The 12747-nt window shown below is 48.6% G+C and overlaps 1 pseudogene; it reads right to left on the bottom strand.

The window, feature by feature from the left end:
* Nucleotides 1-12747, bottom strand: part of LOC111957207 (spectrin beta chain, non-erythrocytic 4-like) — a 50908-nt pseudogene that overhangs the window by 3946 nt on the left and 34215 nt on the right.

The raw sequence follows: 12747 nt of genomic DNA, 5'->3' as shown, positions 1-12747 counted from the left end.
AATGATAAAGAACAAGAAAGGGAAAGAGAGAGGGTGAGAAACAGAAAGAAAGTTATTTGGCACACGGACAAACATTGCAGAATCCCATTGTTATTATATGACTGTATTTCCATGAAAGAGCAGTCAACTTTTGAATGCCTTTTACCTCATCCTTTGCATGGAACAGAAATTCACTTCCGTCTTTCGTTCTGAAACAGAAGGACAGAGAAGTTGAGGGTAACACACAAAATGGCTATCTATACGGTAGACAAGACAAACAACATGACCCTGATTGACAGTATACCTAAAAGGCAAAGTACTAACTTAAGTGTAAAGACGTTTTTCTTCTTCTTGTATCCAAGGGTGACGTCGCAGTGGCAGTGGCCGAGGTTGAGCATGTGCTCGTTGTTGTAAGGTGTGGTGGTGTTCTTAGCGTCCTTATAGAAGCCTATCTCTCCTTTGTTCAGCACACAGTACAGGTTGACCCAGGATCTGCTGTAGTGGGGGGGAAAACGGGGCGCGTTCAGCCAAAACCAACCACAGGCTTAATGCCACCTAACCTCACTCACCTGGGGGCGTTCAAGATGACTGGCCGCAGTGGGCCGAGGGAGAACAAACTGCCGAACAAACAAATGAACCGCCGACCGTAGCGTGCATAGGTGCATACACGTGGCTTACCTTTGTGGAGAGGTAGGAAGAACAGCCAGCAGCAAGGAGCAACAGGAGAGAGAAAAAAACAGAGACTTTGGTTAAATGACAGTATTGGTATTCGTGAACTTTCATCTATCCTCTTAAGACGATTGAGTGTAACACATAAAAAGCTAGCCTTTACCTTGGCATGTACATAGCATTACATGTACATCAGAAACATTCATCCAATTGGTGAGTGAGCAGTGGGACTCATTTGTGGGATGAGTCTGTTGCGTTGCGTGTCAGCCATGGCCTCCAGGGGGCAGTGCAGCAGCGAGAGGCGGACGGTTCAGTCTCCGGGGCCAGAGACCCATGGTAGGCCACCAAGCATGACCGACTGAACGAAACGTCTCTCGGGAGGAAGCGGAGTGATGTGTGGCCACTGCAGGGACCTGTGCGGGTAGCCTGGCTATGGCTGCATATCGTACTGGCTATGGGCCAGGCCAGAACCAGCACCAGGTTCGACCTAAGGCTCAGCAACAACATCCATCAACCAGACTGCTCTCCGTCAGGGCCAGTGTTGGTTAGGCACCATGCATGTTGCAAGCAGTGGAATGGCTGGTGGCTATCTCTTGGTTGAACTCTCATTCTGATACACTTCTGATCAGAAGCTAAACAAAGATCTGAAGTTTCAATAAAATGCTAGAAGAGCATATGTTAAAGCAAATAGCTATTTTCAAATAGGATGCTAGAACATATGTCAACCCAGAATTCTATTTTCAATAGGTTACAAGAACATATGTCAACTCGGGTCGTAAGCTCCAATAGGAATGTCTGAACATACAGTATGTCAGACCAGTGCTAAAGCTCCAATAGGATGCTGGAGTATATGTCGACCGAGGCCTAAGGCACCAATCAGATGCTGGAACATATGTTAATGCCAGTGACATGCACCAATTGAACATTTCGCAGGTAAAGTCAGTTGTTTTGTTAGCTTAGCATGCTCATAAGATCATGCCTGGTTGTTTTGTCAGCCTCCCCCGTTAGGAACCTGGATGCCCACCTGTTAGAGCTCTTCCTCATGGTCTCGATGTCCAGCTTGCGGAAGAGGAAGCCCTCGTGGTGGGCTGTGTGGCTGGGCGGCTGGGGGACTGAGGGGCTCACACTCTGGGCCATCCCTGGCTCTGGCGCCGAGCGTGACCGCCGGGTGGTGGCCTCTCCTGCAGAGTGGTCCTTGGGCCTGGGTCTCCGCCGGGGCTTAGGGCGGTCCCGTGCTCGCGGCCGGTCTGGACGTCCGGAAGACWTCTCTGGCACGCCGTTCGGCACTTTAGAGACCTCCCCTCGGGCCTGAGGAGAGAAGAGAGAGGGCAGAGCTTAGACTGTAAATACAACGTGTAGCCGTTAAACACCCTCATTAATAGCATTTATGTATAGATAACTCTATCTGTGTAATAAAGGCGGCATAGCTGGTGAACAGAAGACTCACCGTTGCTGCCTCTCTCTCTTTTAGCTGCTCACTATGTCAAACAAGGTCTGGCACCTGACCTTTTCTCCCTGTAATCAACCAAGATAAAAAGGTGATACACCGTTGTGCAAACAGTGTCGTGGAAATTCGAACCAAAAGGAGTCTTCAAACAACGTAATTATAAGATTTGCAAATCTGGAAAAGTTAGCCATCCCCTCAAAAGTGCAGAGTTAAGAGCCCAACGAACAGAGTTGGCTCTCCGCTTTTATAGAAAGTACAACCTCTTTGTCTTCGTGGCAGTTCAGCAGGTGTGTGAGATCTTGGTGGAACATAGTTTACAAACACGAGATAATGCCAGTTTTGTTACTATCTAGCTGCTGCTGCTCAAGCTAGCTTCTGTTCTCTTCATATCTCCACACAGCTGTGCCCTTGAAAGATACCAAAAGAACAGGATGGACTCAAACTGTGGTCACTCTCATATGGCCTTTGTCTTCGGTCGCGTGACCAAGTTACACAAAGACAAGAGTGGAAGAACACTATCTTCTTCTTAAATGAGAGAAATAGACAGTGGGAAATACAGGTTTAAGACGTATTCAGCGCATATGCATAACAGAGTTTGTAATTTTCCACCATAACAGCACTTAACACTCCAAGGCCAAATGTAGTACTCACGTAGAACGTCTGTCTGACTGCTCCTTGGCTGTGTCGTGTTCACTGGACTCTTGTCTCTCCGTCCGGTGGCGGTCTTTCCTCCGGCCTTCGTGTCCGTGGCCTCCTGCTCACTGGACGTCTGCCTCTCCAGCTTCCTCTCTTTGCGCTCGGCCGTTCCGCCAACCTCTGGGGCAGCTCATCCGCGCGCCTGGATCATCAGCACCTCACTGGAGTGCTGGCGCTCCAGCCTGGCTTCCTGTGACTGTCCCTACTGTCCCTACTGTCTCTGTCCCTGTCTCTCTGCTGGGGCTCCGACGGCTGCTCCCCGCCCGGTGGTCTCTGCTGCTGGGCTCGCTATTCAGCCTCTCCTCCATCCCCTCCTCCCCATCTCCTGGAGCACCACCTCGGCCATCACCGGCATGACCGGCGCTGGTTCCATTAACACAATATCTCTCTCCCTCTCTCTCTGCTCCCTCTCTCTCGCCTCCTTCTCCCTCACCTCTTTCTCTCTACCTTCTCCAGCCTACAGGCCAGCATAGGGCGTCACCATGTCGTCCATGTGTTTGATCTTAGGCTGCCGGAGGTACTGTGAGGTTTCACCTCCACTGCTGCGCTGCACCAGTCACCAAGGTTGCAGCTATCCCTTTGGCCTCGACCGCGGGGTGTGACCAATCCTACTGCCAACCCCTGGCTTCCGAGGCGGCAGTCCCAACCCTGTTGCCACCTCGGACCTCCATGGCGGTTGTGGTCCCTAAATTTGTTGCTACCCTCTGGCCTCCATGGCGGTGTTCCCAGGCCGGCTGCCACCCCACTACACCTCCAACCACTCCCCCCATCCGGGGATGGCCCAGGCCTCCAGGCTGCTGCGGTAGCCACTAGAGCCGTTCATGATGGGGTGTAGTTGGCCACGGTGGATCCCAAGCGGCGGGCCACGGAGGAGGGCAAGGGTTCCTGGGAGGGCCTTTCAGCTCTGTGCTCGGCCTGCTCGTAAATGATCCGTCTCATCAGGGGGGAGCTGGCTCGGGCAGGGGACATCCCTGGGGGTCCAGGAACACCTTTCGACCAACAGGGGGGGGGAGGGAGCTTACTCTGCTCTGCTTTCATCTTCTCACCTGGAACCAAATCGACGGTTAACTAAACATCAGCACTTCATAGTAGAATCCCCTCCACAACAAAATTAAGCATACCGTAAACATGAAGCCAATTGACAAGTCACTTCAAACAATCTGTGCTTTACAACCTCTTGTAAGCAACCAGAAGAAAGACGGTCAGCTAAGGGTGTTAGTTAGCTAGGGATAGTGACGGACCGTGGTGAGGCGTCGTAGCGAGCTGAAGCGCTCCTCCCAGGTGGGCGGCGCTTGCGGAAGGCCTCGTGGCGGCGGATGAGCTGCTCACCTCGTCCACGCTGGCGCCAGTCCATGCTGTTGATGAAGGGCTCCTGGGCGTGAGCAGGCTCAGCCACCAGCTTCCTGCGCAAACTGGTGCACCTCCAGCACTGAGGCAGAGGAGAAAGAGGAACTCAGTGTCTGAGAACAATTGGAATCACATCCTCACACTGTTGCTCAGTTGTAGCTTACTGTGGTTCCAAATGATGGAATGGCTTGGGATAATATCAAACAGAGACTTGAGGTGCCAGGTACTAGAGTAAGTTACATTCAAGTAAAGTCAGGGGGTCACTGTGCTGCAGGACCTCCAGTGTTGTCCATTTCTCAGACAGCTCGTACTGCTTGGCCACCACCTTATCCAGCTTCTCCTTGATCTAAAAATACATTTCCATTGAGTTGAATCCAAACTAGTGACTGTAAATGTAATCTAAACTACAGTACCATCCTCTATGTTCTATGGCAGAACCCTGTCAACAGTGCTGTCACCTCTCAGCAGCAGGGTTGCGCGCGGCCAGCAGCGTCTTGCCCATCTCGATGCACTGCAGCACACTCTTACTGCGCGCCTCCACCTCGCTCTTCAAGCTCTGGTGGTAGTTCATAAGTACCTCCACTGAGGACACATCCCTGAAAGGACCAGAGAGTCCAGAGCCCGTTATATCGCTGTGGGGAATGCTGACAGTGAGGAAGAAGAGCACAGGGTTACACACCCCGGAAGACAAGGGCCAGGTCAGTCCCATATACACCACCAGGCAGCCATTTTGAAAATAACACTGTTTATTGCTATATTAAACATGCTTGCAGTGTTGCTTGAAATGTGTTCCTTATTAACTGTTGCTCTCTGTGTGGTCTGTGCTCTCTGTGCAGCTCTCCATATTAGGCCTTTTTGTAACGTAAATAAATTCCTTATTTATTATTTTATGATAATGCCACAAAATCAAACAGGCCCTGAACTTGCAGATCAATCAGCATCTGATAGATGATAGATGACACGGAGCAGTATGAGATACACCATACATACAAACTGTAAATATAGATAAGGCCATACACACTTAATTGAATGTTTAACGGATGCCCCTTCACATTTAAAAAATACAATCTCCCAGGAAAGAGATACACAACTTCCTTCTGGATTATAGCTGAAATATCCGTCTTTCAGCTATCCTAGTCGCTAGGTGTTGAACTAACGTTGCTAGGCTATAGTATTTTAACAAAAGAGTTCCATTTTTTCTTTTGCTCGCCTCACTTTCATAAAATGGTATGGCCTAAACCATAAAAATACAATTGTAACATGTCCACTCATATACTTGGATTGTCCCCTGTGCCGATCTGAGAGATGATGCTGTCCATCCACATGATCTGGTCTCGCACCACCCCGAAGAACCGCAGCTTGTCTGTTGCCGTGGTGATCTGCACTCGGCACTCCTCGCAGGAAGTCAAGAGCTCCTTCCAGCAATGCATCACTTCCTGTTCCCGGCCGGCGATGGCCTCAGCCTTCTGCCCGGCGTAGATGGTCCGGAGCTGACCRGCACTCTCCTGGAGCTGCCTTACCTGGACACAGACAGACAGGGACGGGTGGTAAATAACATAGGAATAACTAAAAGTACTGTGGAAAAGTACTTCCTGAACAAGTATGAGAGAAACTTCACGTGAAGTGTTACCACATTGACCTCTTGTTTTGTTCTGTCTTCCTTTTTAGTCTCATGTGCTCATAAAATAAAGTGATAGTGGGGGGGGGGGGCTCACCTGAGTGACGAGCAGCTGGATGTCGTGCTCGAAGCTSTGCATGAGCCTCTGCAGGGTGCTGGTGTTGGCAGTGCCACCCTGGCGTGCCCGCACCTCGGGCAGCCTCCGCTGCTTATCATCGATTTGGGCCAAGATCTGCAACACAAGGCGATAACAGACAATCAGAGAAACATCAAAACACGACACAGACCTATATCCCGTAGCACTTCTTATGGTAGAAATGCTACCTCGCGGCAGTCGGTGAAGAACTTGTGGAGCTGGTGCGAGGCGGCCAGCATCTGTGCCCGGGTCTCCATGAGCTCCAGGAGGTCGGCCCAGGCCTCGTTCACGCCGTCCTTCCACTCGGCGATGGTGGCGGCCTCGGCGTGGCCGTAGTCGATCAGCTCGTCCACCATCTGGTTAACCGCTGTCACACGCTCCTGACCCAGACTGCCCGTCTCCGACGCAAACTCTGTGAACTTCTCCTGCAGGATCTGAAGGGAGGAGGAGGAGAGAGGAGAGGAATGAAGGGATGATCAATATCTATTTAGCCAAGCTAAGCACTGTTGCTAAAGCAGTAATAGGCTACTTATCAAAACTGCGTTGAAATACATACTACTTCCTTACTAAGCAATAATACAGTGTACTGTATGCCATTCTTTGAGCCATATTAACCCCCTTCCCAACAGGTTTTAGACAAACACTATATGCCATTTAGCAGACGCTTTTATCCAAAGCAACATACAGTCATGATCAAATACATTTACGTATGGGTGGTCCCAGGAATCAAACCCACTATCCTGGCGTTGTAAGTGCCATGCTGTACCAACTGAGCTACAGAGGACCACCAGCCCTCATATATTGTTGAAGCCTTTGTCCATTCAGGCTCTGAGAGGGGTCCCACTGACCGTGACGTGTTCAAAGTCCTGTCCCAGTTCTGGCGAGCTGGCCACCACCTCCCTCTCAGCGATCCACTGCTCCAGCTCGTCCACCTCATGGTTGAGCTGGTAGAGCCAGTACTGCTGCTCCAGACGAGACTTTCTCTCCTCCACCAGGTCCTTCAGAGACACGTACAGCCGGTCCATCTGACACTGACGCTTACTGATCTGCTCACTGAGACACATACACACACACAGGCAGGTAGGCACGCAGACACACACACCAGAGACAGGGTTTGAGACACATAGTAAACACAGGGTGACATTGAGGGGGAATGTGTGGGAGCTGAGTGAAACACATTTTGACATGAAAAACCATGAGCTGGTTTTACGGGTTTGAGTTCGCAGGAGGAGTAAATGTGAGGAGAAGGCTTACAAAGCAAACTGAACAACATGAGACAAACATGGGCAAGCCATAAAAACATCCATACCCTACTAGTGCAGAGACGCCGGCGTCGGCTAACAGCTAAGAGCTAAGATGATAGAGCCGTTAGCGTTAGCTCTGACACCAGAGACAGAGTAGTATTACAGACCCAGTGCTGACCCTGCTGTCACCATGATTCACTCTGCTGCCATAACAGAGCAACAGGAGTCCATGACTGGCCAACTTTACTGGACTACCTTCTCTACAGGGGTTATGTCGTTCAAGCCATTTACTACCGGGTTCCTCCTCAGCACCCAGAAGGCAAAGACTGTAGAGGCCCTTGATCCTCTTCAATCAAGTCACAAACTGAGATCCTTGGTTCTCATATAGGGGATTTCCTTTGAGCTTTTAAGGCAGTATATTAAATGGGTATTTCATGGCACACTCACTTTAGAGCTGCTATAACCAACTTTCGATCCCACGAAAGCCTTGGTAATAGTGTGGTGACAGGTTTGTGGGGCACCAACACTGACCTGTCTGGATGTCCCATCTCCAGTAGCTGTCTGCACTGCTGGGAGAGAAGGCCTATCGTCTCAGCGTAGTCCTCTATCGTCTGCTCCAGTACCAGGTGCTTCTTCAGTAGCTGCAGGGTGCTGGGCTCATCCTGAGGGGGAGGCCACAACACACTTACAGTCCATTCTCACAAACCTTGACATGCTAACGATTCAAGTGCGTGCAGTGTTCATCACAGGACGTTGGTGGCACCTTAATTGGGGAGGACGGGCTCGTGGTAACGGCTGGAGCGGAATCAGTGGAATGGTATCAAACACGTGGTTTCCATGGTTTCCATGTGTTTGATGCCATTCCATTTACTCTGTTCCAGCCATTATTATGAGCCGTCCTCCCCTCAGCAGCCTCCACTTGTGTTCAAATACAGTTGCTGATATCTGGAGGGACACAATCACATTACATTACACCTATGCAGATACAACCTTTTCCTCTTCCAAAAAGCCAATCATCTCTTACTGTAAAATAGTAACTGGGCAGATTAAGTACATCAGCGCTTGGTGATTGGCTCCTAGCCGCCTACCTTGCCCTTTTCCTCATTCATCATGTGCAGCTCCTGTTCGCTGAGCCAGGCCTCCACCTCGGCCGTGTCAAAGTAGTACTGCTGGGCCTGGTACATGGCATCCAGCACCAGCTGTCTTCTCTCTGTCTCGGCCCACAGCAGACCCCACAGCCCGCTGAGCTGCTCCAGGCCCGCCCGCACACAGTCAGCCTCGGGGCTGCGGATGGAGGCGATGACATTAGCTCGTTCCAGGACGTCCTCCACCCTCGCCCGATGGCCCTGTAGCTCCCTCTGCAGAGTCTGGGGGGGGACAGAAAGAKGATGTCCAGTTAGATATGATACAGTATGATAGACATGTACTGTAATGACGTGGTTAGCCTCAGCTAGCTGCCACTCACCTGGTTTTTCTTCATGAGGTGCTGCACAGCCTGTAGACTGGAGCCGTGCTCCTGAGACGTGGCGGCAGGCAGCCGCTCCTGCACCCACAGCTGCAAACACATCACAAGTGGAACTAGCAAAGGAGCACTTGCGAACACTGGTAACTTTTCGATGGTTACCACCAGCATGGTGTTGCATCTGTTTAGTGTTACATACATCTTTTATCAAGATAACGTCTTTCACAAACAAAAAAGGGGGTTAGTCACCAACTTAAGCAACACTTTTACCCTTGCCGATGACACTTGTAAGTCACATGTCTCTAAGTGTCTGTAAGTGTGTGTGGTGTGTGTGGGTATAACCGGAGGAGGATCAGGACGGCCACTCACTATCTCGTCCTCCAGGTCCCGGCCCACTTGGTGAACCTCCTTGGAGGCCAGAAGGATACGCCGGCGCTCCTTGAGCGGCTCGATGAGGCGGACGATGCGTGTCTCCACGGCGGCCTGGCGCTCGCTGACCGTGTCCATGACCTGGCCCTGCTGGGGGATGGAGGCCGCCGCCACCTGCAGCTCCCCCACCTCCTTATACCACTCCTCCATCTGACACTCCATCGTCTGGAGAGAAGGAGCGAGGGAATGGACAGGGAGTGAGAGAGGAGATAGAATGGAAGCAAAGGGGGATGGAATTCAAGCGTTTGAGGAGGGGTGAGTGAAGGAAGGAGGGAGGGAGGACGAATAGGTTAGGAACTAAAGAGAGGGAGGAAGTCCATGGGACAGCGAGAGGCCTAGTGAGTATGGAGAGGATACATTGGTCCCTGTATCAATCACCTCTCACCAAAATATCCTGGCAACATCCAACTCAGGAGTCGGCCACCTAGGAAATCCATGGCTTTCCTAGGTGTACATGATAAGTTGCTCTATCTGTCAGTCTGTCATAACAATGTATGAGAAGTGTTTGGATGATAGCTGTTAGATCTACTGCAATTGACTACAAGGCAATTACTCCTCCAGAGTGGCCATATAGCTGTCAGGTAATTCAGAGGGGGATGGTGATTCTCACTAAGGCGGTGAAACTCATTTTGGGACAGAAACATCAGGTTAAGATCACCAGGGTGGTGGAGTAGTGTCACTGAGGCTAACTAATTTGAAAAGTGGGCCAGATGCAAAGAGCTGTTGTATGAGTGCCATGGTAAAGTGAATTAGAGTAGGAGGCAGAATGAGGCAGAATGAGGCCGATCAATCCCTTACGAATTCACATGATGATTTGACTTCTTAGGAATTGTGAGGAAAAGAGCCTTTGGGATGGCTGCCTCAATACCTCTATCTGGTTAAATGAATCCCCTGACATTCTCAGAGAACCATATCAGAGACTAGCATGAGAATAAGCACACTCTCTATTTGCTTATATACAAATGTTACCCCAACACATATGCATTGAATCACCACTTTAGAGAAATAAAAGAAAACATGGGACTTGAACATTATTTCTAACTTTGACAGAAATGGTCSTTGAATTAATAGACAGGACAATTTCGCACAGTCGAGTGGAGATTTTCATACATTTCCATATGAAGCGAAAGGTTAGATTTTCAAGGATGAGACATTGATTCTGCTCACACCATAGATCACAGAATGATCAGCAGGACAGAATGAGGTAGTGGATAGAAGGAAGCGGAAAGAAAGAAAAAAAGATCAAAACTAGAGTACGAAAGGGATAAAGAAAGAAATTAAGAGAGAAAGAAGGAAAGGACAGGTAGGTTAAAGAAAGGAAAGAAAGAACATTAAAGGAAAGAAAAGATAGGAAAGGAAAGGAAAATAAATCAAAGGAAAGGAAATCAAAGGAAATTAAAGGAAAGGAAGAAAGGAAAGGAAAGGAAAGGAAAGGAAAGGAAAGGAAAGGAAAGGAAAGGAAAGGAGAAGATCAAAGTACCCATGAGAGAAATGAACTGAAGTGAAAAGGTTACTGTACCCCTGAATGGAGGTTGGGTGATGGAGCGTACTGTACACAAAGCACAATGGCAGGCTGAAAAGGAACTGTAAGCAGCCCTTAGCGGCAGCATGCTGTTGGAGAGGAGAATGAGAGATGCATGATGAAATTATAAGCTGTGAGATGGACCCAGTAGTAGTGACAGAACAGGGGTAGAGCATCCCGGACAGGAAAAAACATGAACCTCCTCCTACTGTATCGGTTGTTGGCTAGCATCAACATTAGTGTTTATTAACATGTAGCATAGGCTACATTTTGTCTATAAGTAATTGTCCAAGTGAAAATCTCACTTTTAACAGTTCATATTCTGTTAACTCATACCCAGATAATGTTGTTGACTCATCCTATACTCATATTTGTGGCCAAAGAATAAAATAACATTTTTAAAATATATATTTTTTTTTTAGCACCTCAAACTTGTATCTCAAACAGACCGTTTATAAAATGCTTGCTATTTCCTGAGGAGGATGAGCTGGCCAATCAGCGGTCTACTAGCATGAATATTTTTTAGGACCGGTATACGCCCACACCCTTCTGTTGTTGGGGTACACCCACACTATTCCAACACAGAAAATATGCTTTTTTACATTCACAATTATTTTACTCATATTGTAATTAATTATAGGTCAGATTTTATAGAAGTCTGGAAACACTGGACAGTTACTTTAACCCAGTATGTATTGTAGAGCCATGCTTTTGGTGGAATGGTCTGATTCTCCAATGACAGCACATTGGAGTGCAGGCCAAGCTTACTGGTGACGCGTTGAGTGCCAATTGCTCTTGTTAAACAAAAGCCTATGGCAGCCTGGCTCATTTAAGGCACGTAAATGAAGAGAAAACAGCAAGGCATTCAGAGAAAATGGATGATAAAGGATTAGTCATTCACACAGAACAACCTTAGGTTTTTATATATAGAGATACACTGCGATATTCAACAGCTTAAACCTAACTAAGATACCATAGCAACACCATACCCAACGATATTCCCAACTATTCTAAACTGGTCACAAAAAACTAAAACTGTAACAGTAGTTGGATCATATAATGAATAGGAAGAGACCTGGAGCTTCTTGAGCTGCTTGTTGACGCTGGTCAGGTCCTGACCCTGGTCCACGTAGCACAGTTGTCCCTCAAGCTGGTGCAGCCGATGGTCAAGGCTGGTGTAGCTCTGCACCAGCAGGTCGGCCCGGTTGGCTTCAAACAGCTGGCGGGCCTTGGCCTGGGTGGTGCTCTCCAGGTCCTGCCAACACTCCCGGATCTCCCCCAGCTTCCTCCGCACAACGGGACCTCAGCTCGGGCTTCTCCTGGATCAATGCTGGCCCTCCTGGGAGGATGGAGAGGGAGGGTGGTGGGGTGGAAGAGGCAGGTGGAGGATAAGAAGAAGATGTTGAGAGAGAGAGATGTAGAATGGGGGTTGAAGGTTAGAGTAAAGGGAGGGGAACATGAGGAGGGGAGCAGAGAGATAAAGGGGGGGGGGGGGGGGGAATAGTTAGAGTGATTAGACATTGATGAGTGGAAATTATAATAACTTGAAAATAAAGTCATATTTATATCACTTATGGAACATGGGGTCATAAACAATCTACTGCCACAAATATTGGATTTTTTCCATTGAAATCATTTTGTAAATAGTTAATAGCCAGCAACAATTTGTGATTACCACGTTGGCAGTTTACCATATCGGAACATACATTTAAGCACTTTGTGACACGTGCTGATGTAAATTTGATTGATATGGAGTTGGCTATGGTTTCCCTATATCCTTAATCTGGCAGGTAAATAAAATGGATTCTAAGCAACCACATTAAATGACAAAGAAATTGTTCTATTTGTCTTCCATCGTTAGCTTGTAAGCATGAGCTGTGATTCAGTGGTACACCTTTAAGAGGCCTGAGTGCTACAGCCTGGGCTCCAGATCAGCTGCTCTTGACTCTGGCCCATCAGTGCACATCAAATTGGGTTAAAGGGCTGGCTCGGCCCTGGCAGCCCAGAAAACCACTTCAACTTTAGAGGTCAGGGCTCACAGATAAAATGCGCTTCTCTTATCATCATTTTACATCCTGATAGAATAATCTGGTACGAATCTCTCCTTTGTCTGTCTTCATCGGTTTGGTTTGGAGGATTTCAGGTTTGACTCATCTCTTGTTGATTTCATTCATTACACTCTCAGGTATTTTCAGAAT

This window comes from Salvelinus sp. IW2-2015, linkage group LG4p, assembly GCF_002910315.2.
Source record: "Salvelinus sp. IW2-2015 linkage group LG4p, ASM291031v2, whole genome shotgun sequence".
NCBI classification, from domain to species: Eukaryota; Metazoa; Chordata; class Actinopteri; order Salmoniformes; family Salmonidae; genus Salvelinus; species Salvelinus sp. IW2-2015.
Note: the sequence above shows the minus strand (reverse complement) of the source record. Positions and strands in the feature narration are given on the sequence as shown.